The sequence below is a fragment of the Pongo pygmaeus genome, chromosome 1 (assembly GCF_028885625.2).
Source record: "Pongo pygmaeus isolate AG05252 chromosome 1, NHGRI_mPonPyg2-v2.0_pri, whole genome shotgun sequence".
NCBI classification, from domain to species: Eukaryota; Metazoa; Chordata; class Mammalia; order Primates; family Hominidae; genus Pongo; species Pongo pygmaeus.
This window is the reverse complement of record NC_072373.2, coordinates 106,749,073-106,773,448: the sequence shown is the minus strand read 5'-3', so window position 1 is coordinate 106,773,448 and position 24,376 is coordinate 106,749,073. Positions and strand designations below refer to the sequence as shown.

Sequence of the window (24,376 nt, the reverse complement as noted above, 5' to 3'; positions counted from 1 at the left end):
AATACAAGGCTAAACAAATAAGAAATGAAGACAAAAACCCAACCTTTCAAATCTAAAGAAAATAATCTGTTTTAAAGACACAGGTGAAGATCAGGAACCCAAAACAGAAGAAAGGAAAAGCAATTAACGCTGGCATCTGATAATAATGAAAAGTATGGAGTCTGGAGAATCGCTAGACTCTAAAAATTATAAAGGTTTAGACTTGGACTTTGTACACTGAAGAAAAGAAAACTGCATGCATTTATATTGATCAATGTACACTATTGCTGCTTTTTAACTTTTGTGTATATGTAGGGTAGATTTTTTTTTCAAGTGAAAGCAAGTTTATTAAGAAAGTAAATGAATAAAAAGGTGGCTTCTCCATAGGCAGAAAACTAGTGTAGTTTTTTCATTAGAAATTGTTATTCAATAATAGTACATGTTACAAATAAATACCATTTTAAACTGAAAAAATTGTAGACTTTCAAATCAGTTAGGGTGGTCACCTTACAAAAGGGCATTTTTTTTCCCCTTAGTCTCCTTGTTCATGTTGCTCACAACAAGAATCGGGCTAATGCTATGAATAATAATAACAAACACTGCCTTCTGTCAGGCCCTGTGCGGAACACCGTCTGCATATGTATAGGAAAGGGTTAACTCAGCAGGCCTTGTTTGCCCATACTCTGTACATTTCCAAGAAAGGTCTGCCTTTAGGACTGGTCCTTGGCCAGCTCCTGGAGAATGAGCTCTCGGCTTTTAGAAAATTCTATCTGATAAGAGTAGTTTTGCATGTCTCAGGTCTTGGGCCACAAAATATCAGTTTAATCAGATGGTTTATGTTAACAAGTGTGATTTATGGCAAACATAGATCTCTAATCTCCATTTGTCTCTCATATATCTATATTTATCTATCCATATATATGTACCTATATATATCAAATATGAAGATATGTTTATAGCAATTGTAGATACATAGAGAGATAGTATGAAGAGAGACATAGATATTATTCTTCATTTTATAATGTTATCTTGGTATGTTTAAAAGGAAAAGCTTAAGATGTGTTGCAATTGCAGTATGAGTTTCAGGTATGTATATGTTATGTGTGCGTGTGAGAGACACACACAAACACATTTCAAACATGTTTTATGTTTAAGCTCAATATTCAAACATCAATATAACATCAATTCTTAATATGTTTTATTAAGAAATATAACATCAGAAATATAACATCAATTCTTAATATGTTTTATGTAAGTACAGCAGCATTATTAAATACTGTATTTCTATGGTGATTGAAAATTAGTAGGCAGATAATTTTTGTAATGGTTCTTAATAATTTTTGTAATAGTAATTACTTTTTGTTTAGTATAGTTTTATAATCTATATATGAATAAAGTTGATATTTCTATTCATATAAAAATGTGATTTACTCTCATGTACTTATCTACATGCTAAAACCATAAGTTATCAATTTTAGTTCTGTGCCAAGGCACTTTTACAGAATAAAAATAATCAGCTAATTTTATATTTTCCTGATTCAAATTTATATGCCTGTGTAATGTACAGGGTATTTTTTTTTAATTTCTGTAAATCAGAATATTCAGATGTTGAAAAAGTCTTTGCCTTCAGATTTAAAAGATACCTTTGAAATGTAGCATATCCCAAAATGCAACCCAGAGGCTGGCAATGTCAACATTTTTCTGTTTTAAAAAACCTCTTATGAAAACTATTGCCATACTAAATTTTTTACTTGCTGACAACTTACAGCTGGAAAGGATTCTGTACATATAAGACATCAAATATTGAGGATACTGGAACTTTTAAATTAATGGCAAAGAAAGTCAACAAAGGAAGTTCATATGAAATCAAACAAGTAATATGATTACAAAACAAAAATAAGTTTAAAATTTTTCTTGGCCCCAGTCTCATCATTTCTGAGCCAAATACAATTCTCATTGAAATTACCTAACTGAAACTGAAATCACCATTCTAGGCTGGTTTTCCCATAAAGATGGACTGCTCCAAAAAGAAGAATCAAGAAAGAATTTGGCTCACAGTGAATTATTCACTTTGTCTTAGTTAACTAAAAATAAAATCTGACTGTTAACTACAGAAATCATTTCAAATTCTGTGGTGATAATAAAGCAATGACCGCTTTTCAGCTGGAGGGACTAACTTTTTTTTTTTCTCTATATCTAGCTGTGGTGCATTTTAATGAGAAATGATGAATGCATCAGCTTATATCCATGGAGCAGATTTTAGCATTCAGCTTGGGTCTCCCAGTCAATATCTACGAGTCTCTTCTTAAGATCAATGACACAGATACATACAGACTAACAAATGTGATACCAATAATCAAGAATTCACTCAGTTAAGATTTTGCACACTGATTTCCACACAAGAAACCTAGAATTTACTAGATTCTTGTGCCTGTGAGGCTCCACTCGTTTCCCTGAATCACAAAAGCTACAGAGTATTTAGATAGAAATATACCTACTCTTAACATGAACCATTTTAAATATATGTATTACTGTGTACACAGGAGTACACTTTAAAGGAGGGACTTCACTCTTCAATCTCTCCAATCATGTGTTACCTAAAGTGGCATGTGGTTCCCTAAAGTTTAATAACTGACATTGCCTTAAAAAAGGGGTTTGCTTCCCGACTAATGTGGAAAAAGTCTGAAAAATGATTTTAAATCTTTCACTAAATTTCTCATTTGGTCACATGGAGGAAAATGATTTCACCAAATAGATACTCTCATTGATTTTTTAATGTAATTTATCAAAGAAATGAAATATTTAGATAAATTCCAGATTTCCCCCACCATGAGCTTCTCTGAAAGTATACTCCATCACAGACTGCTCACTAAGAAGTTCTACTGCAGTGAAAGTGACCGAATTTAAGAGGACATAATGACTACTTCTGCTACACAGAATCATTATCCATCTCTAACACTTCCCTATGAGACGGAAGACGGACTTCTAATCAGGTACCAGAGAGGGCTCTGCCAACTTCAGGGCTTTGATGAATAAGAATGGTTGAGAGCCCTCATCATAAATGAATTCAGTATAACTGAGTGAGAAAGTGAGAGAACCAGAGAAATAAATCCTCATGTAGAAAAGTTAGGGGCATGAAATGCCAAATGCCGGTTAACCAAAGCTTTCTTTGTCATAAAGCAACTTCTATAAAAATTGCTGAAAATAAATTCTTCATGGCTCAATATGAATCAGTAATTTCCATTTCTATTACACTGTTGTTTACCCAAAAACTATTTTTAATGAATAAGACTCAGAGTTTGCCAAAGTGTTTTCCACAAAACGACTGTTTTGAGATACTCCAGATCTGTAATCAAGTAAGTCTGAAAAACCCCAAATACTTCACTCACCTCTTGGATATGCATAAAGCACACTAATATATAACGTTCGAAAAAGCCAATCATTAAAACTGTTTTATATTGTTTAAGCATTTCCTAGACATATTTGGCTACAAATCTAACATCTAATTAAACAGTTTGGGAAATGCCATCACATAATGTAGGAATATTACTAGTCATCTAAGAAACTAGAAAATATTTACTATATTCTAGGCAGTTGGCTAGCAGTTAGCATTCTAGTCTCTAAACAAAATACTGACTTATTTCCGTGACTTTTTTTTTTAATGTGACATCACTCTTTTAAGCAGCTCTGTGCTTCACAATTTTTTTTTTCCTGGTTTGTTTTCCACTTTTGTCTGTACTTTATTCCTTCACAGATGTGAAAGGCTAATAAATGTAAACTAGTTATATTAATCAGCCTCTGCCTCAGTTCTACACTTCAAATACAGTATATATTCTATCAACAATTCTTGGATAATAACAACCTGTACTTGTTTTTTAACCAATAAAACAGGCTGTGCGCCATGGCTGGCTCACGCCCATAATCCCAACACTTTGGGAGGCTGAGGCGGGCGGATCACCTGAGGCCAATATGGTGAGTTCGAGACCAACCTGGCCAATATGGTGAATTCCTGTCTCGACTAAAAATACAAAAAAATTAGCTGGCCGTGGTGGTGTGTGCCTGTAATCCCAGTTACTTGAGAGACTGAGACAAGAGAATCGCTTGAACCCGGTGGGGCAGAGGTTGCAGTAAGCCAAGATCATGCCACTGCACTCCAGCCTGGGCAACAAGAGCGAAAACTCCATCTCAAAAATAAAATAAACAATAAAACAATGATGAAAACACAAATAACTACAGCACTTCAGAGTTAGTTGACAAATCCACCTTTTCAATCTACATTTCAAAATGTTCAGAAAGATACCATCCTAGGGGAAGTCAACCAGCAGCAACCTCTCTGCTAATTTTTGTACACAGAAACTTGACCTGACTGCACAAAGGTTTCAATAGGTGTCTCCCTCTAAAATTAATATTGAATGACTTGTCATCTTCCATTTAATACCAAGAGGGTATCAGCCACAAACTGAAATATCATTCATATGCAAATAAATAACATTCAAGACTTTTATCGTTGTGGTTATTAATCTTGTAACGGATGGACATAAATCTATTTACATTCTCATCCTATCCTCAAATTTCACTATCCTCTCCTTTCATTCTTACTTTGTTCTACTCATATTCTCACTCTATCCTCCTATGCATAAAATATTATGTATTCTAATGAACAGAGATACCATTCGTGGGCAAGGAAAAAATACAATGAACTGCTCTTTATGATAAAAAAATCCATGATCTTGACACAGATGCTATCAATCAAACTTTACGCAGCTTTACACTAAATTAATACAAACTGCTGATGAGTGGGTGGGAGGTGGTCACTAAGCAAACAGAAGCATGTAGGTGTTAGGAAGCATAAGAAACATATATCAGTGGGCAGGGAAGGCAGCTCTCAAAGGCCAAGAATGTAAGTTTTAAGTCTATATGGAAAAAGCTGTGGTCACATTTGAAGGCTTCTGAGCAGATGAATGATTAATTTCATGCTTAAAGAGTTCAGGTGTAAATAAACTGGATGGATAAGAAACTCAAAATCAAGAATTTTAAGACACTGGGTTAAGGTGATTGATCTAAGTCAAAGCCAACAGGGCATGGGCTAAATGTTGACATGGGATGGGATGAAGAGGCCAACAATGTTTCAAAGTAGAGGTTGCCGGAGCTTCAGGAACCAGAAGAGGAAGACTTGAGGTGAAATCTGAAACTGTAATCCCCAAACCTGGCTCAAAAGATGTGATACTGACTAGGAAAAGGCTGGAGAGAGAAGCTTCTTTTAAAGAGGTAATAAGGGATTGTTTTGATGTGCTGGGTTGAGGTGAAAATGACAAATATTCAGGTGGAAGTGTCCAGCATTCAAGTAGGATAACTTGGAACAGAAAGCCCAAATTATGTCATGGTGAAATGAGGATAATAAGTCTTATTAATAAAAACACGTCTTAGTAGTCTTTCCTGGGGAACATGAAAGATGGAATTTCAGAAATTTAGAGAATGAAAAAGGAAAGATTACAACAGAATAAGTTGATTAAAATAGACTAAAATAAACTAATCAGTGGCAGCTATCTTAAAGCAAGATATATCTTCTACAGCACAATCTACCCAAATGCAAATCTGGGCAGAGAAATACAAAATATTTTTAGGACTGATAAAATTTCAGCTATATGTCTTTTTAAAAATGCTGCAGAGAGAAATTTAGATGGATTGGCCAAATATTTGCATAAGGATTCCACAGCCGACATACATAATTTTCCAACTATTACGGTTAGCACTGGGCTTAGGCACTACCTTTGCCAACCAGTAGATTTTCAGTATTGCCCCTGGCAGACATCCCACTAGCAATCTCTCCCCATTCCCAAACATTCCCAACTATTCTAGTCATGCCAATTCAACCAATGTCCCATAAGCCAACATTGACTTACACCTAAATGTATCCTACGGCTCTAACTGTAACTTACTTAAATCACCCAAGCCTCTGTTTTCCCTGCTATAAAACATAAAATAGCTGACAAAATACCTATTTGTGTTTTTTGGAAACACGGGAAAAAGCAAGGCAAGCGAAAAGAACAGCAGAGACAATGCTTAATAAATATCACTAATAGGATCACCTTAATCCATGAAGAAAATGGAGTTTAATTTTTTTAATACAAAAAAACTCAATAAAGTTATACTTATGTTAAATTCGTGGTTATTTTAGGTCAGTGGTTTTAAAACTCAACAATGAAACTGTTTTCAAAAAGAGTTGTTATATAGAACAGAAAAAAGCAGCCGCAATTTTAAAAAAGATATGAAGACCCAGATTCTCACTAACTCATTCAGCTCCCTTCACACTCCCTCCCCACAGCCACCCCAGCTTCTGAGGCAGGTTCCCAGGGCTCCAAGGAACACACTTTTAAAAAATCAGTATTTTGAATATATAATAAGTGATGTAACATAAAAGTATGGTGAGAAAGTCCCATTGCCAAGAGAAACATGTTAATTTTTTATTTAAAAAATCATCACTCTTTTCATTGTGACATCTTGAAGAACGCTGAATGGCTTCAAAATAACTGTATATGCCAAGATTTCTGGAGTGGGCACGTTTGATCTTCTTTCATAATGAAAACTGACAAACCTTTTTAAGGGGATAGTATTGTTTCTTCACCCTCCCCCTCCTCACCCCTGCACACACATACATTTCTCCTTCCTGGGGAACTCCAAAGAAAACAAAGGCCCTTTAGCAATCAAGTAGATTGTCTCTCTTGATGGCATCCCATGAGTTATGGAATTACATACTGCGGGCCCAGGTGGATTAGGGCCCCTAGAAAGTTTGCTTCATCAACAGAGCGCTGTTGATTTTCAACTGAATTAATTACTCTTGGAGTCCAAACTCTCCAGTGTGCCACAGTCCTCATCACTCCCTAGTATCTTAAATATTGCATTATCTGTCCCCTAAAAGTATTTGAACATGTGACCCAGAGGAGAGGACTTACAACTTGACTAGGCAACTTCTGTCACACTGGATTCATATGAAATTCCACTGCAAGTGACATCACCAGATTGGGGACCCTGAAGTGTTTGAGTATCTTTTCCACACCTGGTCATTTGGGCTAAGAAATTCCTTCTTGACTGCCAGGTCTTTTAGCATTCATTTTGTAAGTCTTTCAACACCTACTTACTGAGAAGGAATGCTGGGCTAGACAGTGTGCTAGGGGCTGGGGAAACTGCAATGCATAGGAGAGAATTCCCATCTCCAAGAGGCTCACAGTCAAACAGACATAAATGGGTGATTACAATATACTGCAACAACATGGTTTTAGAAACACCTAGCAGAATCATAGAGACGAAGATGCCAGGAAAGGCTTCTCAGAGAATCTGGCTTAGCAAATATCTCAACAAAGAGGGCTGAGCAGGGATGAGCCGAAGGAGAGGATGGAAAGTAGGTTGTGGGTGTTTTCCAGGCAGCATGTGCAAAGGCCCAGGAGAAAGAGGAAGGAGCCTGTGCTTTGAGGAATATTCGATTACTATTATCAGTGTCACACTTGCTATTCATCTAGACAGAAGCTCCTGAAACAAAAAGGATACACTTCAAAAGATGCCAATATATCCATGACCACACAGAGTGTCTAGTCATATAATAAAGGGTGTACATATGCAGGCAACTCACATCCTGCCAAATATTACATTTCTAATTTTATTATAATTTCTAATAAAACATTAGATTTATTATTATACAGAGTCATACTCCTTGATTGGGAAACTCAATAAACATTCTTTAGTCTCATGTCTTTTCTAAAGGAGAGAAATTAATGTTATATTCTTGGGTGAAAAAAATGTGAGGTCTCAAAAGAGTATAATACAATTTGGGGATGCATATATATTTTATATGTATATAGACAAATAAAACTAAAAGAATAAATTTTAATATGTTAACAGAAGACAGAAGTCATGTATTTTTTACTTTCTTCTTTTTGGCATATCTCTAACTTTTTTTTTTTTTTTTTTACAAAAAACAATTCTTATTTGTGTACTTTTAAAACCTCACAGTAATATTCTCACAATACATTCTTGGCTGAAAGTTCACACTCGCAATTCCAGAGCAGTCCATGGCCAGGCCCACTGGGCTCCCCTTGCTGTCTCCTTGGCTTTGGTAACCACTGGCCCCAGGGACTCAGCCTGCTTTCCTATCCATCCCCTCAGTAGCTGTCACCATGCAGGTTAACCCTTCTGTTTCTTCTACCACTAACTCCATGTCTGGCTGCAAGTGAAAGGAACAGAAGCCCAAACCTTTGGGTTTTAAGGAGTTTATTGCTAATCTGTAAAACAGAAAGAGACAGGAGATAAGCATGACAAAGTATAGGGAAGAAATGACTTTTGCCTAAACTTCCAAATTGTGTACAATTGAAGCCTCTGCTTTATAGTTCTTAGCACACCTCTCAAATAAGAAGGCAGTACTGGGAAGGCTCTGAACCTGTGGCAGAACCACTGATAGCTGTGGAGCTATTCCAAGGAGTCTGGGAATCAGGGGGATTATCAAGATCATTGTTAGAATAAATTAATCTTACTGTACATATAGCAGAAGTTTTCAAGCATATGTAAATGCTACTAATAACCAAATAATTACACCTTGTTTTTCTTTAAACTGTAACTCTCAAGTATGTCTCTACATAATTTTTTGATGGTAAAGTGTCTGCATGCTCAAAAAGCTTGAAAATACTAATGGAGAAGAAGGTCTCGGGAGTGTGATGGAACAGGTTTACATGGCAGCTTCATCATTTAATTGGTGAAAGTGACTATGTGTCTTAAACTCTCTGAGCCTCAGTTTGCACATCCAAAAGCAAGGATATAATTCCATGAACCTTTCCACCTCAAGTCCACAGGGCAGAATAGCAAGATGTTAACTGCCACTCTGAGGACCACCAAATAAAAGGACAATTTATTAGGCCACTTGCCAGCACGGACACAATCGCCTCTTGGCATTTCTTATTATCCACAGAAAAATTAAAAGTATAAATGTAGAACAAAATTATTGTATTTTTTTAAATAGTAACATGTAAGATCAATCTTTGTCTTTAAAATACTGTGTATCTCATTCTTGGAAAGCGTCAAAATGAAAATGGTATAGTAAGTTTTATCTACAACTTGAATTAAAATTATTCTTGAAATATGTTCTGAATGGTTAGATGAAATGGTAATTAAATACAAATAGAGATAATCATATACTCTCTCTCCATAAGGCTCCCACCTCCTTCAATGAAGTCTAGTTCACCTAAAATGGCACTATTAATTCAATATTATAAGTTGATAAGCACATTAAATCAAAACACAGCAAGATTATTTTAAGAGTCTGACTGAAATGTCAGGATGAGAAATAGATTAATAAATATTGGTTTCTAATGTCGGTAATGAAAACAAATACGTTATTTTCAGAAAATAAAAGGTCTTCGCCATTAGGTACAAATCATAAAGGAATTATCTACAGTTACTACACTGTAACAACTTTTTACATATTGTATTATAGAACAAGCTTTTGAGAAGACAAAGCCAACACATCAGCAGTTTAACCAATCGTCTTTCTCTTTTAACAGGCTGGTCTACATTAGATTAGACATAAAAGGCCCAGGTATTACTTGTGCTCCATCTTAGCCAAATGGCTGAGAGACATCCAGGTACATTTAAATCAGTGACAAAAGAAAACATTACCCCTTAATAAAATTACATAAAATAGGAAACATCTCTTACTTTAAGAGCAACCTTGGTACTTGTTCCTATGGTGAAAACTGATGTTATCTCAATTAGTTATTCATCCCAACACCTGGCCTTGCTCCCTTTTCCACCTCTAGCTATGTTAACACTAGAGTTCAATAATTTGCTGATAAAGAATCTTAACTGCAGTATCTAACAGATCTTAGTGATTAAGCATGACTTACCCTTTGATTGTACAGATAAGTAAACTGAGGCCAAAAGAACTGAGGTATCTTATTAAAAATCAGAGAGCTAGTTAGTTGAAAAGCCCACCTGTCCTTCCTTTCCACATATGTCACCAGAAAAACAGCAATGGTGAAAAGTCAACTCTGTTTTTAATGGGCCACTTTGTATATTTTAACTGTTAAAATAATCCAAGAGGATATCCGTCATATACGAAGATCCTTTAGATATAATGTGTAGGACCAGCATTAATTTAATCAACCAAGTCTCCTCTCATTGAGTTATTAATTCATAATTATAAAGATGACATTACAGTAAATTAAGAAATACTGTAATTTCATTCTCTCCAAAAAGTATACATTGAAGTTTGGTGAATACTGTTATATTTTCAACTAGTAAATCAATGTGCCAATTCTGGGCCTTAGGCATATTGTATATACTGGAATGATACTCACTTTAATTAAATTTGTTTTGAGATGTAGAATGTAATACAGATCCTACGTGTTTTTAAAAGTTCACATCAATTTCAAGCTTTTAAAAATGTATGTACACAAGAAAGCTTCTTTTGCAATTTATATGTTTATAAATGTTGCCATTAGCTAAGATATATTTTGGAATGTGATCAAACAATATTGAATGTCAAGTCTTAACAGCAGGGCTGGTCTAAGGAATTCCCTCTAAGCTAAATCTGATACTTCTCATATGTGGCTACTGCTCTTTTAAACTACTGTATCCCTAAAGGGCTAAAAGGAAGAAAATCCTAACTTAATAAGTGAAGGCAGCAAGGCATAGTATTTGAATGGCTACCTTTCATTTTAACTCTACTTCTTAAATTCAAAATTGGATTTGGGTTTGTTTCAAGTTGTTCACAATTTACTAACGAAATGTGCATCTCTCATTCTTCCCCCAAAAGAAAGAAGTCATCCACTCCAGCTACATATAAGTCTCCAATTTCTTTCTTACAACTAAACGTGAAAACGGAAATACCACTCATTGAAAAAAAAAAATGTATAGAGAATTGGCAGGCTGCATGTTTATGTGAACCTTCAGAAAATATGGAAACACGCAGCCGCAACTCACCAGGAAAATCAACACTAGTGATCAAACTATTTTGTGACATTTTATGTCTTCTATACATTTCACTTCATATCCAGTATTCCAGTTTTGCACCGGCTTGCCTGTATCAACCCCAAACCGCCGAGAGCAATCTAGTACTGTAGCAGAACAGTTTCAACATGAAGAGTTCTGCTCATTGCCTGTGGTGTGGTCTTCGAAACACCCGAATCAAAGGTTGATTCCCCTCCCCCTGCTATTTAAAACCGAGGGACGTCAGGCTTGGGTTGTAGGTAAAGAAAAGCCACAATAATCAAACGAACAAGAAACCAAAATACCCGAACACGGAACACGCTAAGAACAAAGGAAACACAAGACTGTGAACAGGAAATGAAGCAACTCTACACACATAAATACCTTCTGGGGCCACCAACGTAGGTAAAAGTAAAGGTGGAATCTGAGTATCTGAAATCTGAAACAGAAAGTCCTGTCAAAAGCTACCCCTGGAGTGGATTTGTTTTAACCCCGATCAGGACTTGGGCCCCCCATTTGGTGGAGTCAGGGGAGGCCTGGCCGGGCGGGAGGCGAGGGCTAGAGGGCGGCGAGGTCTCTCCGCGCAGCGTTCGAGGGGATGCGGCGCGCCCCCGACTGGGTGCAGCTGAAGGCCGCCCCCCGCAACAAGTGCCGGGTGCCATGGCAACGGCGGGAATTTCCCGTCGGGGAGGCCGGAAGCAGCCCTCGCCGGGCTCGCGGCAGCGAAAGCAAAATCCGATTTCTCTCCCGGGGGAGCAAAATGGACGAAAGGAGACCCCCCCCCCCCAGGCAGGGGCGCTGGGTGCCTTGGGAATCCGAGGAATCCCTTCTCTTTGCCAGTCGGAGGGGACTAGAGGGAGCCGAAGGGGCCGGAGATGGGCCAAGCGCTGCCCCCCGGGGGTCCTTGGCGCCTGGCGCAGCTTACGAGCGCAGCGCAGCAAGCTCCATTCCCGGCCGCCGGCGCTCAGCCCGTCACGCAAACCTGGCGGGTCCAACCAACCCCGCTCTGCCGCCGCTGCTGGAACCCAGGAGGCGTGCTTGGAGGCTTCGGGCACTACGCGGGGCTGGAAATACCACGCACTGCCCGTTCGCCTAGACCCCCGCTCGGGCCACGCGGGTTCTGCCCTCAAAGCTGGTAGCTGCCCCAGACTTGGGGATGGGGGGAGGGGAAGAGGCGAGGCTGGCGCCCCCTCCCGCTTTTGGCTCCCGCGTTCGTTGCAGCAGCTGTTGCCAAATGAACCCCAGAATGGTGACGTGCAAACCCTCCACCCCACCCCCAGCCACACACGTCGCGGTCAGAAAACTGGGAAGGGGGCGCTGGGTCCGAGGTTCTGGAAAAGCAAGAACTCACCTGCAAACAGGCAGTCCTCAGCTCTGGACTTCTGGATCACGACGTCGATATCCTTCTGAATTCGCTCTTGCCTTGAACACATCCGCATTAAATAAATCCCTGGAAAAGAAGCAGCCGCTATTTCCACCCCACCCCACCCCACCCTCGCACACTTCCAGCTTTCGTAAATATTCAGTTAAAAATGAAACCTCTGGCCGAGGCAGGAGCTGAATGCCAAGTGGTTTCGGAAGTGATCCTGGGTGAGAGAAGAGGAGGACGTGGAGGAGGAGAAGGAGGGGGAGGTCGGCTTTCCTTTCCCAGATGTGACCGCCCAGCTGCTGCTCGCCGCTGCTGGATTCCAATTTCCTCCCCTTCTGGCAATGGATTGGTGATGACACCGAGTCTCACTTTCTCCGTCCCCCGTCCGGACCAACCGCCGTTGGGGGCCGAGGGTGCCGGAGACGGCCGGAGAGCGATCACCGGCTGGGCGGCGGGCCCCGGCGAGGGGCGAGCCCCGCTCCGGCTCAAGCGCGCACACCCCTCACGGCCCGCACTCCGGCCTTTCACACCCGCGCACACTCGCTCCCGCGGGCGGCGGCAGCCGTGCCCAGGCTGCTGCAGCACCGCCCGCCGCCTAGTCACCCGGCCCGGCCGCGGCCGCCGGGGCTCGCAGAGTATCAGCCATCCCGGGCAGGAGTCTCGTCTCCCCACCCCGACCTCCACTCGGCGCCGGGAGCTGAGCGGCAGTGTAGGTAGTGAAGACTCCCTGGGGCTCCCAGCCTTCCCTCTCCGCGCCCCTCCCCCCATCACTTTTATGAATTCGACTACACTTTCTAAAGGAATTATGAGTCTTGTGGCAAACACAAACCGGAGTGGCTGGGAGGGGGAAAAGGGGGGAAAAGAAAATCTTTAAAAATTAAAAAAATAATAAAACGAACAAATCTTTACTTATTGCCACATCAGATAACACGGAAAAAGCCTTGAAATTACTCCAGACGTGCACCCTCCCCTTCCCTCAGTGCCTGAGTCTTTTTCCTCCAGATCGAAGCAGTTCAGCCCTTTTGGGGCGCCGTTTACGAAACACAGCCCCTTTTGAGGGACTTCCTCCTCTTGAAAAGACTCACCAGTTCTCCCTTCCTAGGAGTTTCTGTTCATGAGAAATTGTCAGAATCAATTGGCACGTTCCAGGGTCTTCCTAAAGGATGGAAACCTGTTTGGCTTGCTTTTTTTTTTTTTTTTTTTTTTTAAATTTTTAAATTTTATTTTCTTTTATTATTATTATTATTATTATTATTATACTTTAGGTTTTATGGTACATGTGCGCAATGTGCAGGTAAGTTACATATGTATACATGTGCCATGTTGGTGTGCTGCACCCACCAACTCGTCATCTCGCATTAGGTATATCTCCCAATGCTATCCCTCCCCCCTCCCCCCACCCCACAACAGTCCCCAGAGTGTGATGTTCCCCTTCCTGTGTCCATGTGTTCTCATTGTTCAATTCCCACCTATGAGTGAGAATATGCGGTGTTTGGTTTTTTGTTCTTGCGATAGTTTACTGAGAATGATGATTTCCAATTTCATCCATGTCCCTACAAAGGACGTGAACTCATCATTTTTTATGGCTGCATAGTATTCCATGGTGTATATGTGCCTTTAAAACCACCTCTTTTGACAGTCAGTCAAGGGAAAGCTACAATCCAGGTGTTCAGAAATGAGATACTGCTCTGATTCTCGCTTTCTGTTCTGCCTAAGGACACCTCAGGCTGACGTAGCTGCCCCACCTCTATATCGGTTTATGCCCTAGGAGAGGTCTCCAGCAGGCACTTTTCTTGCTGATCTTTTCTCCACTGAGGAGGCTCCCGCCAGTAGACCATGACTCGTTCTGCTTTGCATTCTCAGTGCCACGTACAGTGCCTGGAATACAGGAGGGTGACCTAAATGTTGGCTGAATGCATGAATGGTCATTTTTTGCGGCCTTTTTTCATTACCCTGTCTCATCAGCTTTCTTATCAGCATAAGTACCCAAGAGTTGCCAAACTGTTTCAGACCCTTAATCAATTTAGTTCTAATTCTGACTGTGACAACATGATGTTCAGCATCGTAGGAATGACTGCCATCCCTGAAGGAGTCTTAAGATTCTGTAGAATCAATGAAAGATTCTATGTTCTAACTCCTTCATCTTTCAGGAAAGAAATTACAAAATAGTTTCGTTGTCCAGTCATATTCACTATGAGTTATAAAAGGAAGCATTCTTCTGCATTATCCAGATCCACTGCAGCCTTTGATGTAGTAAAGCCACAGTCACAACAGGCTATATCTCCTGTTCAGTCCTCTCCTGAAATGCTTCCTGTTTATGGTAGGACAGGCTCAAGCCCTTAGTCCTTCCTGGATATGTTGCTTTGTGTAGGCCCTTTGGCTGCCAAAAACGCTTTCTTCTCTTCCACATCACCACTGAGAATCATGAGTATTTCTTCTTCCATTATGTGCTCTAACTTCTCTGAAAGGTTGAAAGTCTATTAACTCACAAGAATTTATTTGATAGTTATCTAGCCACAAGGCTTGCATCTTCCAAGTAGAACCCTTACTACAAATAAATGTGAAATAGTTTTAAAGCTACCAAATTTTTTTTGTCTGGATCAGCTCTTAGTTTACTACTCACTCCTTAAAATAAGGCCTTCTTGTGACTTGTCCTGTATTTGATTTTTTTTAAGCTTCACGGGCTGTCCTGTTTTGGTTAAACAAAGCTAACCTCACCCTGTTCATGCCTTTAAGGTGTGATGTATTTAATAAATATTTTTACATTTGAAGGAGTAAGATTAAAAAATAAAAACTAACCTTTCTATCTAGTATGTATTTCTGCAAGATAAATTTCTCTAATTAAAAACTATACCAACCTAGATCCTTCCAAAGATCTTCCAGGCTAGATCCTTGTGGAGCAATTTGCTCAAAGTAAGTCAGCCCACATCCAGGATCCTTTCTTTACCTTGCCCCATCTCCAGATATTTAAATGTTTATATTATGTGTGCTCAACATACTTCCCTTATCAAAAACTATATGCATCTTTGAGATGAAACAGTTCTATCTCGCCTTAAACACTCATGAGCATACAACATACACACACATGCATTCAGGAACATGGCACATAAGAGGCCCTTCACCAATTTGTTAAATAAGTAAAATCAATATTTACAGTGAGGGAGAACTCAGGTGGTATCCCTAACTAAATTGAAGATAATAATCTACATGTTGGATGATAGACTCTACTGAGAAAATTCCACCAGTTTAGAATAATGATTCTAAGCCAACAGATATAATTTATTAGCGAAAAATATAAATTTTTTGCCTATGCCAAAAGGCCCAACTGCGGAAGTGTAAGGTAATGGACATGTGGCATTAAGTTCAATAATGTGATGTGGGTATTAATAACTAACATTTATCCAGAACTGGTAGAAACTGTTCTAAAAGCTTTACATATAGTAACTCATTTAATATTCACAATAACTGTATATACTAGCTGTTATTTTTCTCATTTTACAAAAGAGGAAACAGGCACAAAGGGGTTAATTCATCTAAGGTGAGACATGGACTACAAGAAACTTTTTTCTCTCTCCAAACCTTTCAGCAATTGAATTGAACTTAAAGGAATAAATATGTACAGAAGTCACACTAGGAAGTAAACAGCCCTGCCAATGGCTGCAGGCCAGGAGTGAAGCCAACAAGAAGCCCTGTGATGGATTTTGAGGAGGGCTGAAGCCTATGGGCTCTCAAAATAGCCTCTGCTAGTGGCAGTTATATTTCCCTTTCTTGCATTCAACTTCCTTTCCCAAATGACCCAGCCATTAGTAGTCTTAAGAAAAGTAAAAGCCTGGCCTCTGCTATTCCATGGTTATTAAGAAGAGGATAGGAGTCAGGATTAGCAAAGAGGGGAACAGCCTTCTTTGCCAAATGCATGATAGTGTCATCAGTGGTAAATGCCCATGGGAATGCCTACCCTCCTTGCTGGGATGTGGAAACAGCACTGGGACAGTTTGCTTTTGTGGCAGAATCAGTGAAGGAGGGACAAGGTAGGGGCCGAGGCATTGCTGTGAGAAGACACCACAAAGGGCCTTTAAACAAGGGTGAGGAAGTAGGATTTCATCTGAGAAAAATGGAGAACCACTGGAAGGAAGATGATCTGAAAAGTTCTTTCTAATTAGTAGATTGATATAGCTTCTCCTTGCGGTGGTTCTGTAATGGAAAGAAATCTGTAAAATTCAAAATGCCTGCTAAGGGCCCAACTACCTTCTTCTAAGTAGAGGGACTTGTGCAGTTCTTTCCTTATAAAGCTGCTTGGCTGGCGTGGCGGCTCATGCCTGTAATCCCAGCACTTTGGGAGGTTGAGGTGGGAGGGTTGCTTGAGGTCAGGAGTTCAAAACCAGCCTTGGCAATATTGCAAGACCCCTGTCTCTACAAAAAATAAAATAAGATAAAAATTAGCTGGGCGTGTGGGTGAATACCTGTAGTCCTAGCTACTTGGGAGGATCCCTTGAGCACAGGAGTTTGAGGCCTACTACACCACTGCACTCTAGTTGAGATGACAGAGTGAGATCCTGTATCTTAAAAAAGAAAAAAAAAAAAAAGCTGCCTTTGGAAACTAATCCTACTTTTCTGACCTCTTCTGATAGGTCTACTGTGAGAAACCAAAGTCAACTTTGAATAAACTTGACAAACTGAAGGAGAACTTTAGGTGATGTACTGTGGAATTTGTCACACTTTGGTTCTTACCATACCCCCGTTAGGTTACTAAGGTCAAATGTGACATCACAGGGGAGATGTTGAGGTTTTATGGCCCTTTCTAGCATCTTAACTAACCTAAGTAATACTAAAGCTACAGCATGAAACCTTAACTCTTCTTTCTAGTTCCAAATTTCACTTTAATTTAGATCCATTTTTCCTATAAAATTTTAATTCCCCTTTCTACCTAGAAGCATTCTAGACCATAATTAGATGAGATGCCTCATTGTGCCATGCAAGCAAACTCATTCTTAGCTTGTACTCACTCATATTAATTTCTTCTTTTGAATACCTCTTTTTCTTTTTCTTAGAAAGTACGTAAATACTATATGAATATATTCTCAGCACAAATGATTTAAGACATATATTAGTACATAAAATAAAATGTGAAAATTCTTACCTATCCTGACCCCTAATTCCACTCTTCATCCCAGAGGTAACTAGTGTGAATAATTGTATGGGAATGTCTTGCGTTATTGCATTCTCATATCTTCACACAGATGTACATAGGTTGACAGATTTATACATATAAATTTTAATTTAGGCTGGGCATGGTAGCTCATGCCTGTAATCCCAGCACTTTGGGAGGCCAAGGTGGGTGGATTGCTTGAGGTCAGGAGTGCGAGACCAGCCTGGGTAACGTGGCGAAACCTTGTTTCTACTAAAATACAAAAATTAGCTGGGTGTGGGGGCATATACCTGTAGTCTCAGCTACTCAGGAGGCTGGGACATAAGAATTGCTTGCACCCAGGAGGCGGAGCCAAGATCGGGCCACTGCACGCCAGCCTGGGTGACACAGTGACTCTGTCTCAAAAAATAATAATAATAATTTAATGGAACTGCATAATATATATTGTTTTACAACTTGATTTTTTTTTTTTTTTTTTTGAGATGGCGCTTTGCTGTGTCGCCAGGCTGGAGTGCAGTGGCATGATCTCAGCTCACTGCAACCTCCACCTCTGGGTTCAAGCAATTCCCTTGCCTCAGCCTCCCAAGTAGCTGGTACTACAGGCTTGCACCACCACACCCGGCTATTTTTTTGTATTTTAGTAGAGATGGGGTTTCACCATGTTTGCCAGGATGATCTCCATCTCTTGATCGTGATCCACCCTACTCAGCCTCCCAAAGTACTGGGATTACAGGCGTGAGCCACTGCACCTGGCCACAACTTAATTTTTCTGCTTGTCTTGAAGAGCTTTCTTTCTTTGTCATGGAAAGAGATCTAGCTCATTCTGTTTAGCCACTGCAGAGAATGATATTGAATGAATGCACTATAATAAGTGTTAACCATACTTCTGCAGTCATGATGGCTTTTGCAAAATGTTTTGTGATTAAAACAATTTACAACAGATGCACAACTTTATGCACAGTTTCAGCAGTTTGTTTGGGAAGTGAATTGACTGGGTCACAGGGAACTGGCAATTTAAAAATTTGATAGATACAAGCAAATTGCTCTCGAATTTACTTTATCATTTTATACTCCACTGTTTTTGAGAATACCTAATTCCCTGCAACATTCCCAACAGTATATACCACTCGTCTTTAATTTTTTTTCTAACCAGCTAGGTGTAAAGTATTCATCTTGTTTTTGTCTGTAGTTCCCTGATTATTAGTGATATTGAGCATTTTTTCAAGTGTTTATTGACAGTTTGTGTAGTCTCTGTATGATTGCCTGTCATTTCCTCTATTTTTTAATTGATTTTTTTGTTTGTATTATTTATTTGTAGGAAGTTTTTATATATTCTAGATAGCAGTTCATTTTCTGTTATAGATACTCTTTACTTACACAAAAGCCTTAAATTTTTATTTGTTAGAAAATAAAAAAATACACTTTGGGAGGCCAAGGCAGGCAAATCACCTGAGTTCAGGAGTTCGAGACCAGCCTGGTCAACATGATGAAACCCCGTCTTTACTAAAAATACAAAAATTAGCTGGGCGTGGCGGTGTGCCCCTATAGTCCCAGTTACTTAGGAGGCTGAGGCAGGAGAATCACTTGAACCCGGGAGATGGAGTTTGCAGTGAACCAAGATCATGCCATTACACTCCAGCCTAGGTGACAGAGGGAGACTCCGTCTCAAAAAAATAATAAAAAAAAGAAAGAAAAAGAAAAGAAAAGAAAGAAAAGAAAAAAAAGTTTTAAGCCAACTCCAGACCAAATGCTACCTTCTTCAAAAAATTCTGTCTTGATTTTTCCAACTCGCTAATCTTCCCTCATCCTTGAACTCCCCATTTCCAGACTATAAGTTCCTTGCATGCAGGAACTGTTTTTATTGATCTTTGTAACCATGGAAGAGGTTACCATAGAGACTATCTTAACACACAAATGGTCCCCAATTTATGATAGCTCGACTTTAGATTTTATAACTTTACAGTGGTGTGAAAGCAATACACATTCAATGGAAACCTTACTTCAAGTGCCCATACAATCATTCTGTTTTCATTTTCAGTACAGTATTCAAAAATTACATATATTCAACACTTAGTTATAAAATAGGCTTTGTGTTAGATGATTTTGCCCAACTATAGGCAAATGGAAGTATTCTGAGCACATTTAAGGTAGGCTAGGCTAAACAATGATGCTCAGTACGTTTGTATATTAAGTGCATTTTCTCCTTTTGATATTTTCAACTTATGATGAGTTTACTGGGACATGACCCTATCATAAGTTGAGGAGCATCTGTAATGCACAAGAAGGGGTCTTAATTATTGTCTTTTATTGCTGTAGTTTTTAAATTTCTTGAGACTTGAATTCTGCCTGCTACTTCTTCTTTGTTTTCACTGCCCCTAAATAGGCCATAGAACAACGCTTAGTAGGTTGGAGCCTTGCTCTGTCACAAGGCTGGAGTGCAGTGGTGCAATCTCGGCTGATTGCAACCTCTGCCTCCCGGGTTCAAGCGATTCTCCTGCCTCAGCCTCCCGAGTAGCTGGGAGTACAGGCACGTGCCACCTTGCCCAGCTAATTTTGGTATTGTTAGTAGAGACGGGGTTTCACCCTGTTGGCCAGGATGAGCTCAATCTCTTGATCTTGTGATCCACCCGCCTCGGCCTCCCAAAGTGCTGGGATTACAGGTGTGAGCCACCCTGCCTGGCTGGCAGTTTCTTTCAAGTAACAAAGAAAATTGTCCTTTGGTAATCCCAAATCTGTGACATTCCAGCTTAGTAAACTCAGCGGGGGAAGGATAACCTTTTTTTCTCCATACTCTAAATATTAATCTCAGGATAAAAATGATACCATTTGCTGCCCACTTTGGTTCAAGGGCCTGTCTTTGGGACAAGCACTGTTGCCAAGTGGATGAGGTAGTAAGATTTGCTGAGCCCAAGTCAAGTACCTATTCCTGTGTTGAGTGGCAGTATGTGGAAAAGGTGAAGGCAATATCTCTCACTGGTCTACTGCTAGTCTGATAAAAAGTCCTTTGCTATACCAATTCACTGCATTTCCCTAGACTGGATCTGGCGTAGCCATTCATCTTTTTGAGGGTGAATCATATTTTTTAAAAAAAGGATGATTTTGTTCCTCACAGTTTGGATTTCTTCTAATTTTACTCTCTCAGTGCAATAATTATAGTTGCAGGCTATGCTCCATGTCGGTGCCTGTCCTCTGTTCTTAGCCCGTGTTATAGCACTTACCACATTTACTGTTTGTCTGCCTTTGTAAGAGGCTAAGCAAATGTTCTTGAAGACTGAGTAATCTGCTCTCTTCAACAGTGTTTCTCCCAGACGTAAGCTAATGTGTGAAACAGAGAGCACCCAATATGTACTTGTTAAAAGAAAGAAAGATCAAAACCTTCCAAGGTACAAAATAGAACACAGACAAGAACTCAGATTGAATTGGGGATGGAGGTTTGGGGGTGTCAGAGTTGCTGAGTATGGAAGGAAGAGTAGGTGTGGAGAATGTAAAGAACATTCTAGGTAGTGGGAAGGCATAGAGACAGTGGTGCGCTGGAGCTGGCTCACATAAACTTGCAAGAACACTTGTGCACTTCTCTTCCCAACTTCACACTCAGGGATTGCACACTGGTAGGTGGATGTCTGCCATGGTGGGAGTATTTACATCACAGAAATTGGAACAAGTACAAAGCAAGGCTTCTGTTCTGTTGCCAGAGAGCTGACCATTAAATATTTGCCATGCAACCATATAAAAGCATGAAGGAGACAGGAATATTGCTATAGATGAGGCTATAAAGGTACCTGGCAATCAAGTCATGAAGGAACGGTGTTAAGCACAGGCTGGGCGCAGTGGCTCACCCCTATAATCCTAGCACTTTGGGAGGCCGAAGTAGGTGGATCACCTGAGGTCAGGAGTTCGAGACAAGCCTGGCTAACATGGCGAAAACCCGTCTCTACTTAAAATACAAAAATTAGCTGGGCATGGTGGTGCACCTGTAGTCCCAGCTACTCGGGAGGCTGAGGCAGGAGAATCACTTGAACCTAGGAGGCAGAGGTTGCAGTGAACTGAGATCGTGCCGCTGCACTCCAGCTTGAGCGACAGAGCGAGACTCCGTCTCAAAAGAAAAAAAAATTAAGCACAGTAATCCGAATTTCTTAGCCACTGAAAGATTTTGAAAGGGAAAGCATGACGTGACTTGATCAATATCTGCTGGCTAGCATTCTTCAACAATAGTTTTGCATAGCAAACTTGGCAGAAGGTGGCATAAATAGTCACTTTATATTAAATGCTTGCAGTTCTAGGGAAGTTATTACCTGTCCTAGCAAATCAATCTTATCCTACAGTTTACCCTAGAACTATGCCAGGCCCAATCTAAGCTTGATTCCATCAGAGCTAGGTGTAGCCACAACAGCAGCACCACTTTAAATCTGTGCCAGTAGTTCATATATTTTATATAATACAAGTCTATTTCCTCATACCACCTGGCACACCAGCCTGCATAATGTTGACATTAGCAAGCTTCCAACAAAAAGGTTGGCAGCACTAGTCATATTTTTTCTTTTCTGTCTAGTTTATTTTAGGTGTGGTCCTGCTTAATACCAGAGGCATGAACTAAATAGGTTTTCACATTGCTTCCAAATCTATGAATGTATATATAGAAAAGTTTATTCATGAAAGAGAGAAGGGAGGAAGGAAAGAAGGAAGGAAGGAAAGGAGGGAAAGAAAGGAAAGAAAAAGAAAAAGGAAGGAAGGAGAAAGTAAAGTAAGTCCAGGGAGGGAGGGAGGGAAGGAAAGAAAGAAAAGAAAGAGAAAGACAGAAAGAAAATGAAAGAGAAAGAAAGAAAGAAAAGAGAAAGAAAGAAAAGAAAAGAAAGACAGAAAGAAAGAAAGTCAAGTCAGTCCAGGGAGGGAGGGAAGAAGGAAGGAGGGAAGGAGAAAGAAAGAGAGAGAAGACAAGAAAAAGAAAGAGAGAGAAGACAAGAAAAAGAAAGAAAGAGAGAGAAGACAAGAAAAAGAAAGAAAGAGAGAGAAGACAAGAAAAAGAAAGAAAGAAAGAGAGAGAAAAGAAAAGAAAGGAAAGGAAAAAGAAAAGAAGCCAGGAGAGAAAGAGAAGAAAGAAAGAAAGTTATAATGCTTTTGAACAGGATGTGTCTCACCTGTTCGCAAAAGGAGCAGTGTTCTTCCCAGGATTGTTGAGATGGTAATTCATAAAATGCTTAAAGCAACAGCAGCACAAGCAAGTTGGATGAATTGAGGAACTGCATTGGAGCACTCTTTTCAAAGTCATTTTGTTGTTTTCCATTTAGAGTTTTGCTTTTATGAAAGCCTAAAGTGTTATCAGTATACGGGCTCCTGAAAACTTCTTACTTGACATTACAGCAGTTAAAGTGCCTTCTCTTTCCCCAGTTGCTAATCTCAGTTGCCTTGAATCTGTCTCTCTTCTCTTGGGGTCTTTGGCCTTTTAACTGCCCCACATAGGGAATCTGTGTTTAAAATGATTTCTCTATCAGTTTAAACTTCTTATAGGTTACTAACAAAAAAATGTAATAGAACCAGGAATTAGAATGAATATTTCTATCGCTAGTTACTACCATGGAAAAACATTTGCGGGAAAACCTGGTGAATTTAAACCCATTAAAAATGTATTTTTCTTCTCCCTTCTTATGAAAGTGAGTGATCCATGAAATAAACTGTCATAGGGCAAATTTGTGCAAATCAAAATACTTCAAGAATTTACAAAACTGGCTGGGTGCGGTGGCTCACACCTGTAATCCCAGCACTTTGGGAGGCCGAGGCAGGCGGATCACATGAGGTCAGGAATTCGAGACCAGCCTGGCCAACATGGTGAAACCCCATCTGTACACAAATACAAAAATTAGCCGGGCATGGTGGCATGTGCCTGTAATCCCAGCTACTTGGGAGCCTGAGGTGGGAGAATCGCTTGAACCCAGGAGGCAGAGGTTGCAGTCAGCCAAGATCGCACCACTGTATCCCAGCCTAAGCAACAAAGTGAAACTCCGTTTCAAAAAAAAAAAAAAAAAGAATTTACAAAACAAACTTACAATAATGTTTGTATTGAAATAGAATAGATTATATTATTCTTCAAAATCCTCTTTCCCACTAATCTGCATAGGAGAGGTGTACTTCTTATTGTTGTTGGATGTGAGACCATCTTTGACTTTGTGCCGGGTGGAGTGTGCATTGCTGCCCCTTACCTTTGAGCTTACTTATTGACTTGTTTTGATAAATAAGCTGTTTGCAGGTATGAAACAAGCAAAAGGTTGAAATGTGCTCATATGGTTGGACTTGCTTTCTTGTACTTCTGCTATAGCTGTGAAAAACAAACAAACAAACATAATTTAGGAATCTGGTTGTTTCCAGAAAAATGACAGACATGCAGGGCAGACCTGGATTCAACTTGCAACTTGGAGACAAGTCCATCTTAGTCCAGCCTCAATCAGGCAACTGACACATGAATGAGAAGAAATGATTGTTGATTTTAAGTCACTGAGTTTAGAGTAGATTTGTTACTCAGCATTATTGTGGTAATTGCTAACCAAAAGAAATCAATAAAAATGATGCAAAGAGTTCACTGAAAACTTGCTGTTATGATTAGACAACTTTTTCTGGAAAAGAAGACCCTTGTACAAAAACTGCCAACTTTACGCCTGCGAAGATGCCTTCATGCTTTCATGGTGGTGCCTTTTGTCATGCTCAGCTCGTGCCTTGTAAGCTGAAGGTGGAAATCTGCAAACAAACTTTTGTAAAGTCAAATTCTTGAAATCTGAATGTATAGTTTGTCTAGAAATTATACCAAAATGTTAAGAGTGATTATCTCAGGATAACAGTATTAGAAATATTTTTATTTCCTTTTTTCTTATTTGTAGTATTTCAATAATAACATAGATTACTGGCATAATTTTTAACAT

At 39.7% G+C, this 24,376-nt stretch overlaps 1 pseudogene; it reads right to left on the bottom strand.

Moving 5' to 3' along the window:
* Positions 1-12,620, bottom strand: part of LOC129015481 (uncharacterized) — a 54,150-nt pseudogene extending 41,530 nt beyond the window's left edge.
* Between the last annotated feature and the right edge of the window lie 11,756 nt (positions 12,621-24,376).